The 19,419-nt window shown below is 57.6% G+C and overlaps 7 non-coding genes and 6 pseudogenes across 7 annotated transcripts; all 13 read left to right on the forward strand.

The window, feature by feature from the left end:
• The first annotated feature begins 179 nt into the window (after positions 1-179).
• On the forward strand, positions 180-298 carry LOC146637154 (5S ribosomal RNA; annotated as a pseudogene).
• Positions 299-1,987: 1,689 nt separating this feature from the next.
• Positions 1,988-2,106, forward strand: LOC146637155 (5S ribosomal RNA; annotated as a pseudogene).
• A 1,097-nt stretch (positions 2,107-3,203) lies between these two features.
• LOC146637156 (5S ribosomal RNA) lies at positions 3,204-3,322 on the forward strand. The gene has a single exon (XR_014905772.1). It is a non-coding gene; the product is annotated as a 5S ribosomal RNA (ribosomal RNA).
• Positions 3,323-4,304: 982 nt separating this feature from the next.
• LOC146637157 (5S ribosomal RNA) lies at positions 4,305-4,423 on the forward strand. The gene has a single exon (XR_014905948.1). It is a non-coding gene; the product is annotated as a 5S ribosomal RNA (ribosomal RNA).
• Positions 4,424-6,776: 2,353 nt separating this feature from the next.
• On the forward strand, positions 6,777-6,895 carry LOC146637158 (5S ribosomal RNA; annotated as a pseudogene).
• Positions 6,896-7,717: 822 nt separating this feature from the next.
• LOC146637159 (5S ribosomal RNA) lies at positions 7,718-7,836 on the forward strand. Its single transcript, XR_014905773.1, has one exon. It is a non-coding gene; the product is annotated as a 5S ribosomal RNA (ribosomal RNA).
• Positions 7,837-8,818: 982 nt separating this feature from the next.
• LOC146637160 (5S ribosomal RNA) lies at positions 8,819-8,937 on the forward strand (annotated as a pseudogene).
• Positions 8,938-10,270: 1,333 nt separating this feature from the next.
• LOC146637161 (5S ribosomal RNA) lies at positions 10,271-10,389 on the forward strand. The gene has a single exon (XR_014905774.1). It is a non-coding gene; the product is annotated as a 5S ribosomal RNA (ribosomal RNA).
• A 1,297-nt stretch (positions 10,390-11,686) lies between these two features.
• Positions 11,687-11,805, forward strand: LOC146637162 (5S ribosomal RNA). The gene has a single exon (XR_014905775.1). It is a non-coding gene; the product is annotated as a 5S ribosomal RNA (ribosomal RNA).
• A 2,782-nt stretch (positions 11,806-14,587) lies between these two features.
• Positions 14,588-14,706, forward strand: LOC146637163 (5S ribosomal RNA; annotated as a pseudogene).
• A 741-nt stretch (positions 14,707-15,447) lies between these two features.
• On the forward strand, positions 15,448-15,566 carry LOC146637164 (5S ribosomal RNA). The gene has a single exon (XR_014905776.1). It is a non-coding gene; the product is annotated as a 5S ribosomal RNA (ribosomal RNA).
• A 942-nt stretch (positions 15,567-16,508) lies between these two features.
• LOC146637165 (5S ribosomal RNA) lies at positions 16,509-16,627 on the forward strand (annotated as a pseudogene).
• Positions 16,628-18,475: 1,848 nt separating this feature from the next.
• On the forward strand, positions 18,476-18,594 carry LOC146637166 (5S ribosomal RNA). The gene has a single exon (XR_014905777.1). It is a non-coding gene; the product is annotated as a 5S ribosomal RNA (ribosomal RNA).
• The last annotated feature ends 825 nt before the right edge of the window (positions 18,595-19,419 follow it).

The following is a 19,419-nucleotide window of genomic DNA, read 5'->3' on the forward strand; positions in this document are numbered from 1 at the left end:
TGCTGTGGCCATCTTCAACAATCCAGGGCCTGTGCTGTTGGATAAATGCCAAACTGAGCCTTTGGGTTAGGGTATTATGCAAACATGCAGGTATGGTTATAGGATTGTCTTCGTAACTTCAGGTACTTGCCACCTAATCACTTGAATCCATAAATTGAGACATTGTGCTGGGGCCAGCATCTTACGGCCATACCACCCTGAGCACGCCCGACCTCGTCTGATCTCGTAAGCTAAGCAGGGCTGGGCTTGGTTAGTACTTGGATGGGAGACTGCCTGGGAATACCTGGTGCTGTAAGCCTTTCATTTTCATGTCATTGAACCGCTTTTGATCCAGAGAAGGGGTGTATTAAAAGACCAAAAGCAGCTCCCCATTAATGAGGGCACATTAACGACATTGCTTTTGGCTGTTTTCCAATGTCTTGTGCTGCTAGCTGATGCCACCTACACCACATCAGGGCCTGTGGTTCTGGCTGAGGCCACTTACACCACACCAGGGCCTGTGGCTGCTGGCTGAGGCCACTTACACCACACCAGGGCCTGTGGCTGCTGGCTGAGGCCACCTACACCACACCAGGGCATTAGTTGCTATTGAGGCCAATTACACCACACCAGGGTCTGTGGCTCTTGCTCAGGCCACTTACACCACACCAGGGCCTGTGGCACTGGCTGAGGCCACTTACACCACACCAGGGCCTGTGGCTGCTGGCTGAGGCCACTTACACCACACCAGGGCCTGTGGCTGCTGGCTGAGGCCACGTACACCACACCAGGGCCTGTGGCTGCTGGCTGAGGCCACCTACACCACACCAGGGCCTGTGGCTGCTGACTGAGGCGACTTACACCACACCAGGGCCCTTTTGCTGCTGGCTGAGGCCACTTACACCACACCAGTGCCTGTGGCTTCTGGCTGAGGCGACTTACACCACACCAGGGCCTGTGGCTCTGGCTGAGGCCACTTACACCACACCAGGGCCTGTGGCTGCTGGCTGAGGCCAGTTACACCACACCAGAGCCTGTGGCTGCTGGCTGAAGCCACTTACACCACACCAGGGCCTGTGGCTTCTGGCTGAGGCGACTTACACCACACCAGGGCCTGTGGCTGCTGGCTGAGGCCACTTACACCACACCAGGGCCTGTGGCTCTTGCTCAGGCCACTCACATCACACCAGGCCCTGCGCTTCTGGCTGAGGCCATCTTCACCAAACCAGGCCCTGTGGCTCTTGCTCAGGCCACTTACACCACACCAGGGCCTTATTTGCTATTGAGGCCACTTACACCACACCAGGGCCTGTGGCTCTGGCTTAGGCCACTTACACCACACCAGGGCCTGTGGCACTTGCTCAGGCCACTTACACCACACCAGGGCCTGTGGCTCTTGCTCAGGCCACTTACACCACACCAGGGCCTGTGGCACTGGCTGAGGCCACTTAGACCACACCAGGGCCTGTGGCTGCTGGCTGAGGCCACTTACAACACACCAGGGCCTGTGGCTGCTGGCTGAGGCCACTTACACCAAACCAGGGCCTGTGGCTCTTGCTCAGGCCACTTACACCACACCAGGGCCTGTGGCTGCTGGCTGAGGCCACCTACACCACACCAGGGCCTGTGGCTGCTGGCTGAGGCCAGTTACACCACACCAGGGCCTTAGTTGCTATTGAGGCCAATTACACCACACCAGGGTCTGTGGCTCTTGCTCAGGCCACTCACATCACACCAGGCCCTGCGCTTCTGGCCGAGGCCATCTTCACCAAACCTGGCCCTCTGCTGCTAGCTGTGGCCATGTACAACACACCAGGCCCTGTGCTGGTTCCTGAGGCCATCTTCAACAATCCAGGGCCTGTGCTGTTGGATAAATGCCAAACTAAGCCTTTGGGTTAGGGTATTATGCAAACATGCAGGTATGGTTATAGGATTGTCTTCGTAACGTCAGGTACTTGCCACCTAATCACTTGAATCCATAAATTGAGACATTGTGCTGGGGCCAGCAGCTTACGGCCATACCACCCTGAGCACGCCCGACCTCGTCTGATCTCGGAAGCTAAGCAGGGCTGGGCTTGGTTAGTACTCGGATGGGAGACTGCCTTGGAATACCTGGTGCTGTAAGCCTTTCATTTTCATGTCATTGAACCGCTTTTGATCCAGAGAAGGGGTGTATTAAAAGACCAAAAGCAGCTGCCCATTAATGAGGGCACATTAACGACATTGCTTTTGGCTCTTTTCCAATGTCTTGTGCTGCTAGCTGATGCCACCTACACCACACCAGGGCCTGAGTGACCGGCTGGGGCCACTTACACCACATCAGGGCCTGTGGCTCTGGCTGAGGCCACTTACACCACACCAGGGCCTGTGGCTGCTGGCTGAGGCCACCTACACCACACCAGGGCCTTAGTTGCTATTGAGGCCAATTACACCACACCAGGGTCTGTGGCTCTTGCTCAGGCCACTTACACCACACCAGGGCCTGTGGCACTGGCTGAGGCCACTTACACCACACCAGGGCCTGTGGCTGCTGGCTGAGGCCACTTACACCACACAAGGGCCTGTGGCTGCTGGCTGAGGCCACCTACACCACACCAGGGCCTGTGGCTGCTGGCTGAGGCCACTTACAACACACCAGGGCCTGTGGCTCTTGCTCAGGCCACTCATATCACACCAGGCCCTGTGCTTCTGGCCGAGGCCATCTTCACCAAACCAGGCCCTGTGCTGCTTGCTGTGGCCATGTACAACACACCAGGGCCTGTGGCTGCTGGCTGAGGCCACTTACACCACACCAGGGCCTGTGGCTCTTGCTCAGGCCACTTACACCACACCAGGGCCTGTGGCACTGGCTGAGGCCACTTAGACCACACCAGGGCCTGTGGCTGCTGGCTGAGGCCACTTACAACACACCAGGGCCTGTGGCTGCTGGCTGAGGCCACTTACACCAAACCAGGGCCTGTGGCTGCTTGCTGAGGCCATCTTCACCAAACCAGGCCCTGTGCTGCTTGCTGTGGCCATGTAAAACACACCAGGTCCTGTGCTGGTTCTTGAGGCCATCTTCAACAATCCAGGGCCTGTGCTGTTGGATAAATGCCAAACTGAGCCTTTGGGTTAGGGTATTATGCAAACATGCAGGTATGGTTATAGGATTGTCTTCGTAACTTCAGGTACTTGCCACCTAATCACTTGAATCCATAAATTGAGACATTGTGCTGGGGCCAGCAGCTTACGGCCATACCACCCTGAGCACGCCCGACCTCGTCTGATCTCGGAAGCTAAGCAGGGCTGGGCTTGGTTAGTACTTGGATGGGAGACTGCCTGGGAATACCTGGTGCTGTAAGCCTTTGATTTTCATGTCATTGAACCGCTTTTGATCCAGAGAAGGGGTGTATTAAAAGACCAAAAGCAGCTCCCCATTAATGAGGGCTTATTAACGACATTGCTTTTGGCTCTTTTCCAATGTCTTGTGCTGCTAGCTGATGCAACCTACACCACACAAGGGCCTGAGTGACCGGCTGGGGCCACTTACACCACACCAGGGCCTGTGGCTGCTGGCTGAGGCCACTTACACCACACCAGGGCCTGTGGCTGCTGGCTGAGGCCACCTACACCACACCAGGGCATTAGTTGCTATTGAGGCCAATTACACCACACCAGGGTCTGTGGCTCTTGCTCAGGCCACTTACACCACACCAGGGCCTGTGGCACTGGCTGAGGCCACTTACACCACATCAGGGCCTGTGGCTGCTGGCTGAGGCCACTTACACCACACCAGGGCCTGTGGCTGCTGGCTGAGGCCACTTACACCACACCAGGACCTGTGGCTGCTGGCTGAGGCCACCTACACCACACCAGGGCCTGTGGCTGCTGACTGAGGCGACTTACACCACACCAGGGCCCTTTTGCTGCTGGCTGAGGCCACTTACACCACACCAGTGCCTGTGGCTTCTGGCTGAGGCGACTTACACCACACCAGGGCCTGTGGCTGCTGGCTGAGGCCACTTACACCACACCAGGGCCTGTGGCTCTTGCTCAGGCCACTCACATCACACCAGGCCCTGCGCTTCTGGCCGAGGCCATCTTCACCAAACCAGGCCCTGTGCTGCTTGCTGTGGCCATGTACAACACACCAGGCCCTGTGCTGGTTCCTGAGGCCATCTTCAACAATCCAGGGCCTGTGCTGTTGGATAAATGCCAAACTGAGCCTTTGGGTTAGGGTATTATGCAAACATGCAGGTATGGTTATAGGATTGTCTTTGTAACTTCAGGTACTTGCCACCTAATCACTTGAATCCATAAATTGAGACATTGTGCTGGGGCCAGCAGCTTACGGCCATACCACCCTGAGCACGCCCGACCTCGTCTGATCTCGGAAGCTAAGCAGGGCTGGGCTTGGTTAGTACTTGGATGGGAGACTGCCTGGGAATACCTAGTGCTGTAAGCCTTTCCTTTTCATGTCATTGAACCGCTTTTGAAACAGAGAAGGGGTGTATTAAAAGACCAAAAGCATCTGCCCATTAATGAGGGCACATTAACAACACTGCTTTTGGCTCTTTTCCAATGTCTTGTGCTGCTAGCTGATGCCACCTACACCACACCAGGGCCTGAGTGACCGGCTGGGGCCACTTACACCACACCAGTGCCTGTGGCTGCTGGCTGAGGCCACTTACACCACACCAGTGCCTGTGGCTTCTGGCTGAGGCCACTTACACCACACCAGGGCCTGTGGCTGCTGGCTGAGGCCACTTACACCACACCAGGGCCTGTGGCTCTTGCTCAGGCCACTCACATCACACCAGGCCCTGCGCTTCTGGCTGAGGCCATCTTCACCAAACCAGGCCCTGTGGCTCTTGCTCAGGCCACTTACACCACACCAGGGCCTTATTTGCTATTGAGGCCACTTACACCACACCAGGGCCTGTGGCTCTGGCTTAGGCCACTTACACCACACCAGGGCCTGTGGCACTTGCTCAGGCCACTTACACCACACCAGGGCCTGTGGCTCTTGCTCAGGCCACTTACACCACACCAGGGCCTGTGGCACTGGCTGAGGCCACTTAGACCACACCAGGGCCTGTGGCTGCTGGCTGAGGCCACTTACAACACACCAGGGCCTGTGGCTGCTGGCTGAGGCCACTTACACCAAACCAGGGCCTGTGGCTCTTGCTCAGGCCACTTACACCACACCAGGGCCTGTGGCTGCTGGCTGAGGCCACTTACAACACACCAGGGCCTGTGGCTGCTGGCTGAGGCCACTTACACCAAACCAGGGCCTGTGGCTCTTGCTCAGGCCACTTACACCACACCAGGGCCTGTGGCTGCTGGCTGAGGCCACCTACACCACACCAGGGCCTGTGGCTGCTGGCTGAGGCCACTTACACCACACAAGGGCCTGTGGCTGCTAGCTGATGCCACCTACACCACACCAGGGCCTGAGTGACCGGCTGGGGCCACTTACACCACATCAGGGCCTGTGGCTCTGGCTGAGGCCACTTACACCACACCAGGGCCTATGGCTGCTGGCTGAGGCAACCTACACCACACCAGGGCCTTAGTTGCTATTGAGGCCAATTACACCACACCAGGGTCTGTGGCTCTTGCTCAGGCCACTTACACCACACCAGGGCCTGTGACACTGGCTGAGGCCACTTACACCACACCAGGGCCTGTGGCTGCTGGCTGAGGCCACCTACACCACACCAGGGCCTGTGGCTGCTGGCTGAGGCCACTTACACCACACAAGGGCCTGTGGCTGCTGGCTGAGGCCACCTACACCACACCAGGGCCTGTGGCTGCTGGCTGAGGCCACTTACACCACACCAGGGCCTGTGGCTCTTGCTCAGGCCACTCACATCACACCAGGCCCTGCGCTTCTGGCCGAGGCCATCTTCACCAAACCAGGCCCTGTGGCTCTTGCTCAGGCCACTTACACCACACCAGGGCCTTATTTGCTATTGAGGCCAATTACACCACACCAGGGTCTGTGGCTCTTGCTCAGGCCACTTACACCACACCAGGGCCTGTGGCACTGGCTGAGGCCACTTACACCACACCAGGGCCTGTGGCTGCTGGCTGAGGCCACTTACACCACACAAGGGCCTGTGGCTGCTGGCTGAGGCCACCTACACCACACCAGGGCCTGTGGCTGCTGGCTGAGACCACTTACACCACACCAGGGCCTGTGGCTCTTGCTCAGGCCACTTACACCACACCAGGGCCTGTGGCTCTTGCTCAGGCCACTTACACCACACCAGGGCCTGTGGCTCTTGCTCAGGCCACTTACACCACACCAGGCCCTGTGCTGGTTCCTGAGGCCATCTTCAACAATCCAGGGCCTGAGTGACCGGCTGGGGCCACTTACACCACATCAGGGCCTGTGGCTCTGGCTGAGGCCACTTACACCACACCAGGGCCTGTGGCTGCTGGCTGAGGCCAGTTACACCACACCAGGGCCTTAGTTGCTATTGAGGCCAATTACACCACACCAGGGTCTGTGGCTCTTGCTCAGGCCACTCACATCACACCAGGCCCTGCGCTTCTGGCCGAGGCCATCTTCACCAAACCTGGCCCTCTGCTGCTAGCTGTGGCCATGTACAACACACCAGGCCCTGTGCTGGTTCCTGAGGCCATCTTCAACAATCCAGGGCCTGTGCTGTTGGATAAATGCCAAACTAAGCCTTTGGGTTAGGGTATTATGCAAACATGCAGGTATGGTTATAGGATTGTCTTCGTAACTTCAGGTACTTGCCACCTAATCACTTGAATCCATAAATTGAGACATTGTGCTGGGGCCAGCAGCTTACGGCCATACCACCCTGAGCACGCCCGACCTCGTCTGATCTCGGAAGCTAAGCAGGGCTGGGCTTGGTTAGTACTCGGATGGGAGACTGCCTTGGAATACCTGGTGCTGTAAGCCTTTCATTTTCATGTCATTGAACCGCTTTTGATCCAGAGAAGGGGTGTATTAAAAGACCAAAAGCAGCTGCCCATTAATGAGGGCACATTAACGACATTGCTTTTGGCTCTTTTCCAATGTCTTGTGCTGCTAGCTGATGCCACCTACACCACACCAGGGCCTGAGTGACCGGCTGGGGCCACTTACACCACATCAGGGCCTGTGGCTCTGGCTGAGGCCACTTACACCACACCAGGGCCTGTGGCTGCTGGCTGAGGCCACCTACACCACACCAGGGCCTTAGTTGCTATTGAGGCCAATTACACCACACCAGGGTCTGTGGCTCTTGCTCAGGCCACTTACACCACACCAGGGCCTATGGCACTGGCTGAGGCCACTTACACCACACCAGGGCCTGTGGCTGCTGGCTGAGGCCACTTACACCACACAAGGGCCTGTGGCTGCTGGCTGAGGCCACCTACACCACACCAGGGCCTGTGGCTGCTGGCTGAGGCCACTTACAACACACCAGGGCCTGTGGCTGCTGGCTGAGGCCACTTACACCAAACCAGGGCCTGTGGCTGCTTGCTGAGGCCATCTTCACCAAACCAGGCCCTGTGCTGCTTGCTGTGGCCATGTAAAACACACCAGGTCCTGTGCTGGTTCTTGAGGCCATCTTCAACAATCCAGGGCCTGTGCTGTTGGATAAATGCCAAACTGAGCCTTTGGGTTAGGGTATTATGCAAACATGCAGGTATGGTTATAGGATTGTCTTCGTAACTTCAGGTACTTGCCACCTAATCACTTGAATCCATAAATTGAGACATTGTGCTGGGGCCAGCAGCTTACGGCCATACCACCCTGAGCACGCCCGACCTCGTCTGATCTCGGAAGCTAAGCAGGGCTGGGCTTGGTTAGTACTTGGATGGGAGACTGCCTGGGAATACCTGGTGCTGTAAGCCTTTCATTTTCATGTCATTGAACCGCTTTTGATCCAGAGAAGGGGTGTATTAAAAGACCAAAAGCATCTGCCCATTAATGAGGGCACATTAACGACATTGCTTTTGGCTCTTTTCCAATGTCTTGTGCTGCTAGCTGATGCAACCTACACCACACAAGGGCCTGAGTGACCGGCTGGGGCCACTTACACCACATCAGGGCCTGTGGCTCTGGCTGAGGCCACTTACACCACACCAGGGCCTGTGGCTGCTGGCTGAGGCCACTTACACCACACCAGGGCCTGTGGCTGCTGGCTGAGGCCACCTACACCACACCAGGGCATTAGTTGCTATTGAGGCCAATTACACCACACCAGGGTCTGTGGCTCTTGCTCAGGCCACTTACACCACACCAGGGCCTGTGGCACTGGCTGAGGCCACTTACACCACACCAGGGCCTGTGGCTGCTGGCTGAGGCCACTTACACCACACCAGGGCCTGTGGCTGCTGGCTGAGGCCACTTACACCACACCAGGGCCTGTGGCTGCTGGCTGAGGCCACCTACACCACACCAGGGCCTGTGGCTGTTGACTGAGGCGACTTACACCACACCAGGGCCCTTTTGCTGCTGGCTGAGGCCACTTACACCACACCAGTGCCTGTGGCTTCTGGCTGAGGCGACTTACACCACACCAGGGCCTGTGGCTGCTGGCTGAGGCCACTTACACCACACCAGGGCCTGTGGCTCTTGCTCAGGCCACTCACATCACACCAGGCCCTGCGCTTCTGGCCGAGGCCATCTTCACCAAACCAGGCCCTGTGCTGCTTGCTGTGGCCATCTTCAACAATCCAGGGCCTGTGCTGTTGGATAAATGCCAAACTGAGCCTTTGGGTTAGGGTATTATGCAAACATGCAGGTATGGTTATAGGATTGTCTTCGTAACTTCAGGTACTTGCCACCTAATCACTTGAATCCATAAATTGAGACATTGTGCTGGGGCCAGCATCTTACGGCCATACCACCCTGAGCACGCCCGACCTCGTCTGATCTCGTAAGCTAAGCAGGGCTGGGCTTGGTTAGTACTTGGATGGGAGACTGCCTGGGAATACCTGGTGCTGTAAGCCTTTCATTTTCATGTCATTGAACCGCTTTTGATCCAGAGAAGGGGTGTATTAAAAGACCAAAAGCAGCTCCCCATTAATGAGGGCACATTAACGACATTGCTTTTGGCTGTTTTCCAATGTCTTGTGCTGCTAGCTGATGCCACCTACACCACACCAGGGCCTGAGTGACCGGCTGGGGCCACTTACACCACATCAGGGCCTGTGGCTGCTGGCTGAGGCCACTTACACCACACCAGGGCCTGTGGCTGCTGGCTGAGGCCACCTACACCACACCAGGGCCTTAGTTGCTATTGAGGCCAATTACACCACACCAGGGCCTGTGGCACTTGCTCAGGCCACTTACACCACACCAGGGCCTGTGGCTTCTGGCTGAGGCCACCTACACCACACCAGGGCCTGTGGCTGCTGGCTGAGGCCACTTACAACACACCAGGGCCTGTGGCTCTTGCTCAGGCCACTTACACCACACCAGGGCCTGTGGCTCTTGCTCAGGCCACTTACACCACATCAGGGCCTGTGGCTCTGGCTGAGGCCACTTACACCACACCAGGGCCTGTGGCTGCTGGCTGAGGCCACTTACACCACACCAGGGCCTGTGGCTGCTGGCTGAGGCCACCTACACCACACCAGGGCATTAGTTGCTATTGAGGCCAATTACACCACACCAGGGTCTGTGGCTCTTGCTCAGGCCACTTACACCACACCAGGGCCTGTGGCACTGGCTGAGGCCACTTACACCACACCAGGGCCTGTGGCTGCTGGCTGAGGCCACTTACACCACACCAGGGCCTGTGGCTGCTGGCTGAGGCCACGTACACCACACCAGGGCCTGTGGCTGCTGGCTGAGGCCACCTACACCACACCAGGGCCTGTGGCTGCTGACTGAGGCGACTTACACCACACCAGGGCCCTTTTGCTGCTGGCTGAGGCCACTTACACCACACCAGTGCCTGTGGCTTCTGGCTGAGGCGACTTACACCACACCAGGGCCTGTGGCTGCTGGCTGAGGCCACTTACACCACACCAGGGCCTGTGGCTCTTGCTCAGGCCACTCACATCACACCAGGCCCTGCGCTTCTGGCCGAGGCCATCTTCACCAAACCAGGCCCTGTGCTGCTTGCTGTGGCCATGTACAACACACCAGGCCCTGTGCTGGTTCCTGAGGCCATCTTCAACAATCCAGGGCCTGTGCTGTTGGATAAATGCCAAACTGAGCCTTTGGGTTAGGGTATTATGCAAACATGCAGGTATGGTTATAGGATTGTCTTCGTAACTTCAGGTACTTGCCACCTAATCACTTGAATCCATAAATTGAGACGTGCTGGGGCCAGCAGCTTACGGCCATACCACCCTGAGCACGCCCGACCTCGTCTGATCTCGGAAGCTAAGCAGGGCTGGGCTTGGTTAGTACTTGGATGGGAGACTGCCTGGGAATACCTGGTGCTGTAAGCCTTTCCTTTTCATGTCATTGAACCGCTTTTGATCCAGAGAAGGGGTGTATTAAAAGACCAAAAGCATCTGCCCATTAATGAGGGCACATTAACAACACTGCTTTTGGCTCTTTTCCAATGTCTTGTGCTGCTAGCTGATGCCACCTACACCACACCAGGGCCTGAGTGACCGGCTGGGGCCACTTACACCACATCAGGGCCTGTGGCTCTGGCTGAGGCCACTTACACCACACCAGGGCCTGTGGCTGCTGGCTGAGGCCAGTTACACCACACCAGAGCCTGTGGCTGCTGGCTGAGGCCACCTACACCACACCAGGGCCTGTGGCTGCTGGCTGAGGCGACTTACACCACACCAGGGCCCTTTTGCTGCTGGCTGAGGCCACTTACACCACACCAGTGCCTGTGGCTTCTGGCTGAGGCGACTTACACCACACCAGGGCCTGTGGCTGCTGGCTGAGGCCACTTACACCACACCAGGGCCTGTGGCTCTTGCTCAGGCCACTCACATCACACCAGGCCCTGCGCTTCTGGCCGAGGCCATCTTCACCAAACCAGGCCCTGTGCTGCTTGCTGTGGCCATGTACAACACACCAGGCCCTGTGCTGGTTCCTGAGGCCATCTTCAACAATCCAGGGCCTGAGTGACCGGCTGGGGCCACTTACACCACATCAGGGCCTGTGGCTCTGGCTGAGGCCACTTACACCACACCAGGGCCTGTGGCTGCTGGCTGAGGCCAGTTACACCACACCAGGGCCTTAGTTGCTATTGAGGCCAATTACACCACACCAGGGTCTGTGGCTCTTGCTCAGGCCACTTACACCACACCAGGGCCTGTGGCACTGGCTGAGGCCACTTACACCACACCAGGGCCTGTGGCTGCTGGCTGAGGCCACTTACACCACACAAGGGCCTGTGGCTGCTGGCTGAGGCCACCTACACCACACCAGGGCCTGTGGCTGCTGGCTGAGGCCACTTACAACACACCAGGGCCTGTGGCTGCTGGCTGAGGCCACTTACACCAAACCAGGGCCTGTGGCTGCTTGCTGAGGCCATCTTCACCAAACCAGGCCCTGTGCTGCTTGCTGTGGCCATGTAAAACACACCAGGTCCTGTGCTGGTTCTTGAGGCCATCTTCAACAATCCAGGGCCTGTGCTGTTGGATAAATGCCAAACTGAGCCTTTGGGTTAGGGTATTATGCAAACATGCAGGTATGGTTATAGGATTGTCTTCGTAACTTCAGGTACTTGCCACCTAATCACTTGAATCCATAAATTGAGACATTGTGCTGGGGCCAGCAGCTTACGGCCATACCACCCTGAGCACGCCCGACCTCGTCTGATCTCGGAAGCTAAGCAGGGCTGGGCTTGGTTAGTACTTGGATGGGAGACTGCCTGGGAATACCTGGTGCTGTAAGCCTTTCATTTTCATGTCATTGAACCGCTTTTGATCCAGAGAAGGGGTGTATTAAAAGACCAAAAGCAGCTCCCCATTAATGAGGGCACATTAACGACATTGCTTTTGGCTGTTTTCCAATGTCTTGTGCTGCTAGCTGATGCCACCTACACCACACCAGGGCCTGAGTGACCGGCTGGGGCCACTTACACCACATCAGGGCCTGTGGCTGCTGGCTGAGGCCACTTACACCACACCAGGGCCTGTGGCTGCTGGCTGAGGCCACCTACACCACACCAGGGCCTTAGTTGCTATTGAGGCCAATTACACCACACCAGGGTCTGTGGCTCTTGCTCAGGCCACTTACACCACACCAGGGCCTGTGGCACTGGCTGAGGCCACTTACACCACACCAGGGCCTGTGGCTCTGGCTGAGGCCACCTACACCACACCAGGGCCTTAGTTGCTATTGAGGCCAATTACACCACACCAGGGTCTGTGGCTCTTGCTCAGGCCACTTACACCACACCAGGGCCTGAGTGACCGGCTGGGGCCACTTACACCACATCAGGGCCTGTGGCTCTGGCTGAGGCCACCTACACCACACCAGGGCCTTAGTTGCTATTGAGGCCAATTACACCACACCAGGGTCTGTGGCTCTTGCTCAGGCCACTTACACCACACCAGGGCCTGTGGCACTGGCTGAGGCCACTTACACCACACCAGGGCCTGTGGCTGCTGGCTGAGGCCACTTACACCGCACCAGGGCCTGTGGCTGCTGGCTGAGGCCACCTACACCACACCAGGGCATTAGTTGCTATTGAGGCCAATTACACCACACCAGGGTCTGTGGCTCTTGCTCAGGCCACTTACACCACACCAGGGCCTGTGGCACTGGCTGAGGCCACTTACACCACATCAGGGCCTGTGGCTGTTGGCTGAGGCCACTTACACCACACCAGGGCCTGTGGCTGCTGGCTGAGGCCACTTACACCACACCAGGACCTGTGGCTGCTGGCTGAGGCCACCTACACCACACCAGGGCCTGTGGCTGCTGACTGAGGCGACTTACACCACACCAGGGCCCTTTTGCTGCTGGCTGAGGCCACTTACACCACACCAGTGCCTGTGGCTTCTGGCTGAGGCGACTTACACCACACCAGGGCCTGTGGCTGCTGGCTGAGGCCACTTACACCACACCAGGGCCTGTGGCTCTTGCTCAGGCCACTCACATCACACCAGGCCCTGCGCTTCTGGCTGAGGCCATCTTCACCAAACCAGGCCCTGTGGCTCTTGCTCAGGCCACTTACACCACACCAGGGCCTTATTTGCTATTGAGGCCACTTACACCACACCAGGGCCTGTGGCTCTGGCTTAGGCCACTTACACCACACCAGGGCCTGTGGCACTTGCTCAGGCCACTTACACCACACCAGGGCCTGTGGCTCTTGCTCAGGCCACTTACACCACACCAGGGCCTGTGGCACTGGCTGAGGCCACTTAGACCACACCAGGGCCTGTGGCTGCTGGCTGAGGCCACTTACAACACACCAGGGCCTGTGGCTGCTGGCTGAGGCCACTTACACCAAACCAGGGCCTGTGGCTCTTGCTCAGGCCACTTACACCACACCAGGGCCTGTGGCTGCTGGCTGAGGCCACTTACAACACACCAGGGCCTGTGGCTGCTGGCTGAGGCCACTTACACCAAACCAGGGCCTGTGGCTCTTGCTCAGGCCACTTACACCACACCAGGGCCTGTGGCTGCTGGCTGAGGCCACGTACACCACACCAGGGCCTGTGGCTGCTGGCTGAGGCCACTTACACCACACCAGGGCCTGTGGCTCTTGCTCAGGCCACTCACATCACACCAGGCCCTGCGCTTCTGGCCGAGGCCATCTTCACCAAACCAGGCCCTGTGGCTCTTGCTCAGGCCACTTACACCACACCAGGGCCTTATTTGCTATTGAGGCCAATTACACCACACCAGGGTCTGTGGCTCTTGCTCAGGCCAATTACACCACACCAGGGCCTGTGACACTGGCTGAGGCCACTTACACCACACCAGGGCCTGTGGCTGCTGGCTGAGGCCACTTACACCACACAAGGGCCTGTGGCTGCTGGCTGAGGCCACCTACACCACACCAGGGCCTGTGGCTGCTGGCTGAGACCACTTACACCACACCAGGGCCTGTGGCTCTTGCTCAGGCCACTTACACCACACCAGGGCCTGTGGCTCTTGCTCAGGCCACTTACACCACACCAGGGCCTGTGGCTCTTGCTCAGGCCACTTACACCACACCAGGCCCTGTGCTGGTTCCTGAGGCCATCTTCAACAATCCAGGGCCTGAGTGACCGGCTGGGGCCACTTACACCACATCAGGGCCTGTGGCTCTGGCTGAGGCCACTTACACCACACCAGGGCCTGTGGCTGCTGGCTGAGGCCAGTTACACCACACCAGGGCCTTAGTTGCTATTGAGGCCAATTACACCACACCAGGGTCTGTGGCTCTTGCTCAGGCCACTCACATCACACCAGGCCCTGCGCTTCTGGCCGAGGCCATCTTCACCAAACCTGGCCCTCTGCTGCTAGCTGTGGCCATGTACAACACACCAGGCCCTGTGCTGGTTCCTGAGGCCATCTTCAACAATCCAGGGCCTGTGCTGTTGGATAAATGCCAAACTAAGCCTTTGGGTTAGGGTATTATGCAAACATGCAGGTATGGTTATAGGATTGTCTTCGTAACTTCAGGTACTTGCCACCTAATCACTTGAATCCATAAATTGAGACATTGTGCTGGGGCCAGCAGCTTACGGCCATACCACCCTGAGCACGCCCGACCTCGTCTGATCTCGGAAGCTAAGCAGGGCTGGGCTTGGTTAGTACTCGGATGGGAGACTGCCTTGGAATACCTGGTGCTGTAAGCCTTTCATTTTCATGTCATTGAACCGCTTTTGATCCAGAGAAGGGGTGTATTAAAAGACCAAAAGCAGCTGCCCATTAATGAGGGCACATTAACGACATTGCTTTTGGCTCTTTTCCAATGTCTTGTGCTGCTAGCTGATGCCACCTACACCACACCAGGGCCTGAGTGACCGGCTGGGGCCACTTACACCACATCAGGGCCTGTGGCTGCTGGCTGAGGCCACCTACACCACACCAGGGCCTTAGTTGCTATTGAGGCCAATTACACCACACCAGGGTCTGTGGCTCTTGCTCAGGCCACTTACACCACACCAGGGCCTGTGGCACTGGCTGAGGCCACTTACACCACACCAGGGCCTGTGGCTGCTGGCTGAGGCCACCTACACCACACCAGGGCCTGTGGCTGCTGGCTGAGACCACTTACACCACACCAGGGCCTGTGGCTCTTGCTCAGGCCACTCATATCACGCTAGGCCCTGTGCTTCTGGCCGAGGCCATCTTCACCAAACCAGGCCCTGTGCTGCTTGCTGTGGCCATGTACAACACACCAGGCCCTGTGCTGGTTCCAGAGGCCATCTTCAACAATCCAGGGCCTGTGCTGTTGGATAAATGCCAAACTGAGCCTTTGGGTTAGGGTATTATGCAAACATGCAGGTATGGTTATAGGATTGTCTTCGTAACTTCAGGTACTTGCCACCTAATCACTTGAATCCATAAATTGAGACATTGTGCTGGGGCCAGCAGCTTACGGCCATACCACCCTGAGCACGCCCGACCTCGTCTGATCTCGGAAGCTAAGCAGGGCTGGGCTTGGTTAGTACTTGGATGGGAGACTGCCTGGGAATACCTGGTGCTGTAAGCCTTTCATTTTCATGTCATTGAACCGCTTTTGATCCAGAGAAGGGGTGTATTAAAAGACCAAAAGCATCTGCCCATTAATGAGGGCACATTAACGACATTGCTTTTGGCTCTTTTCCAATGTCTTGTGCTGCTAGCTGATGCAACCTACACCACACAAGGGCCTGAGTGACCGGCTGGGGCCACTTACACCACATCAGGGCCTGTGGCTCTGGCTGAGGCCACTTACACCACACCAGGGCCTGTGGCTGCTGGCTGAGGCCACCTACACCACACCAGGGCATTAGTTGCTATTGAGGCCAATTACACCACACCAGGGTCTGTGGCTCTTGCTCAGGCCACTTACACCACACCAGGGCCTGTGGCACTGGCTGAGGCCACTTACACCACACCAGGGCCTGTGGCTGCTGGCTGAGGCCACTTACACCACACCAGGGCCTGTGGCTGCTGGCTGAGGCCACTTACACCACACCAGGGCCTGTGGCTGCTGGCTGAGGCCACCTACACCACACCAGGGCCTGTGGCTGTTGACTGAGGCGACTTACACCACACCAGGGCCCTTTTGCTGCTGGCTGAGGCCACTTACACCACACCAGTGCCTGTGGCTTCTGGCTGAGGCGACTTACACCACACCAGGGCCTGTGGCTGCTGGCTGAGGCCACTTACACCACACCAGGGCCTGTGGCTCTTGCTCAGGCCACTCACATCACACCAGGCCCTGCGCTTCTGGCCGAGGCCATCTTCACCAAACCAGGCCCTGTGCTGCTTGCTGTGGCCATCTTCAACAATCCAGGGCCTGTGCTGTTGGATAAATGCCAAACTGAGCCTTTGGGTTAGGGTATTATGCAAACATGCAGGTATGGTTATAGGATTGTCTTCGTAACTTCAGGTACTTGCCACCTAATCACTTGAATCCATAAATTGAGACATTGTGCTGGGGCCAGCATCTTACGGCCATACCACCCTGAGCACGCCCGACCTCGTCTGATCTCGTAAGCTAAGCAGGGCTGGGCTTGGTTAGTACTTGGATGGGAGACTGCCTGGGAATACCTGGTGCTGTAAGCCTTTCATTTTCATGTCATTGAACCGCTTTTGATCCAGAGAAGGGGTGTATTAAAAGACCAAAAGCAGCTCCCCATTAATGAGGGCACATTAACGACATTGCTTTTGGCTGTTTTCCAATGTCTTGTGCTGCTAGCTGATGCCACCTACACCACACCAGGGCCTGAGTGACCGGCTGGGGCCACTTACACCACATCAGGGCCTGTGGCTGCTGGCTGAGGCCACTTACACCACACCAGGGCCTGTGGCTGCTGGCTGAGGCCACCTACACCACACCAGGGCCTTAGTTGCTATTGAGGCCAATTACACCACACCAGGGCCTGTGGCACTTGCTCAGGCCACTTACACCACACCAGGGCCTGTGGCTTCTGGCTGAGGCCACCTACACCACACCAGGGCCTGTGGCTGCTGGCTGAGGCCACTTACAACACACCAGGGCCTGTGGCTCTTGCTCAGGCCACTTACACCACACCAGGGCCTGTGGCTCTTGCTCAGGCCACTTACACCACATCAGGGCCTGTGGCTCTGGCTGAGGCCACTTACACCACACCAGGGCCTGTGGCTGCTGGCTGAGGCCACTTACACCACACCAGGGCCTGTGGCTGCTGGCTGAGGCCACCTACACCACACCAGGGCATTAGTTGCTATTGAGGCCAATTACACCACACCAGGGTCTGTGGCTCTTGCTCAGGCCACTTACACCACACCAGGGCCTGTGGCACTGGCTGAGGCCACTTACACCACACCAGGGCCTGTGGCTGCTGGCTGAGGCCACTTACACCACACCAGGGCCTGTGGCTGCTGGCTGAGGCCACGTACACCACACCAGGGCCTGTGGCTGCTGGCTGAGGCCACCTACACCACACCAGGGCCTGTGGCTGCTGACTGAGGCGACTTACACCACACCAGGGCCCTTTTGCTGCTGGCTGAGGCCACTTACACCACACCAGTGCCTGTGGCTTCTGGCTGAGGCGACTTACACCACACCAGGGCCTGTGGCTGCTGGCTGAGGCCACTTACACCACACCAGGGCCTGTGGCTCTTGCTCAGGCCACTCACATCACACCAGGCCCTGCGCTTCTGGCCGAGGCCATCTTCACCAAACCAGGCCCTGTGCTGCTTGCTGTGGCCATGTACAACACACCAGGCCCTGTGCTGGTTCCTGAGGCCATCTTCAACAATCCAGGGCCTGAGTGACCGGCTGGGGCCACTTACACCACATCAGGGCCTGTGGCTCTGGCTGAGGCCACTTACACCACACCAGGGCCTGTGGCTGCTGGCTGAGGCCAGTTACACCACACCAGGGCCTTAGTTGCTATTGAGGCCAATTACACCACACCAGGGTCTGTGGCTCTTGCTCAGGCCACTTACACCACACCAGGGCCTGTGGCACTGGCTGAGGCCACTTACACCACACCAGGGCCTGTGGCTGCTGGCTGAGGCCACTTACACCACACAAGGGCCTGTGGCTGCTGGCTGAGGCCACCTACACCACACCAGGGCCTGTGGCTGCTGGCTGAGGCCACTTACAACACACCAGGGCCTGTGGCTGCTGGCTGAGGCCACTTACACCAAACCAGGGCCTGTGGCTGCTTGCTGAGGCCATCTTCACCAAACCAGGCCCTGTGCTGCTTGCTGTGGCCATGTAAAACACACCAGGTCCTGTGCTGGTTCTTGAGGCCATCTTCAACAATCCAGGGCCTGTGCTGTTGGATAAATGCCAAACTGAGCCTTTGGGTTAGGGTATTATGCAAACATGCAGGTATGGTTATAGGATTGTCTTCGTAACTTCAGGTACTTGCCACCTAATCACTTGAATCCATAAATTGAGACATTGTGCTGGGGCCAGCAGCTTACGGCCATACCACCCTGAGCACGCCCGACCTCGTCTGATCTCGGAAGCTAAGCAGGGCTGGGCTTGGTTAGTACTTGGATGGGAGACTGCCTGGGAATACCTGGTGCTGTAAGCCTTTCATTTTCATGTCATTGAACCGCTTTTGATCCAGAGAAGGGGTGTATTAAAAGACCAAAAGCAGCTCCCCATTAATGAGGGCACATTAACGACATTGCTTTTGGCTGTTTTCCAATGTCTTGTGCTGCTAGCTGATGCCACCTACACCACACCAGGGCCTGAGTGACCGGCTGGGGCCACTTACACCACATCAGGGCCTGTGGCTGCTGGCTGAGGCCACTTACACCACACCAGGGCCTGTGGCTGCTGGCTGAGGCCACCTACACCACACCAGGGCCTTAGTTGCTATTGAGGCCAATTACACCACACCAGGGTCTGTGGCTCTTGCTCAGGCCACTTACACCACACCAGGGCCTGTGGCTGCTGGCTGAGGCCACTTACACCGCACCAGGGCCTGTGGCTGCTGGCTGAGGCCACCTACACCACACCAGGGCATTAGTTGCTATTGAGGCCAATTACACCACACCAGGGTCTGTGGCTCTTGCTCAGGCCACTTACACCACACCAGGGCCTGTGGCACTGGCTGAGGCCACTTACACCACATCAGGGCCTGTGGCTGTTGGCTGAGGCCACTTACACCACACCAGGGCCTGTGGCTGCTGGCTGAGGCCACTTACACCACACCAGGACCTGTGGCTGCTGGCTGAGGCCACCTACACCACACCAGGGCCTGTGGCTGCTGACTGAGGCGACTTACACCACACCAGGGCCCTTTTGCTGCTGGCTGAGGCCACTTACACCACACCAGTGCCTGTGGCTTCTGGCTGAGGCGACTTACACCACACCAGGGCCTGTGGCTGCTGGCTGAGGCCACTTACACCAC

The sequence above is a fragment of the Diplotaxodon limnothrissa genome, linkage group LG3, assembly GCF_057381915.1.
Source record: "Diplotaxodon limnothrissa isolate DT_005_m linkage group LG3, D_limnothrissa_male_GT1.1, whole genome shotgun sequence".
Classification (NCBI taxonomy): Eukaryota; Metazoa; Chordata; class Actinopteri; order Cichliformes; family Cichlidae; genus Diplotaxodon; species Diplotaxodon limnothrissa.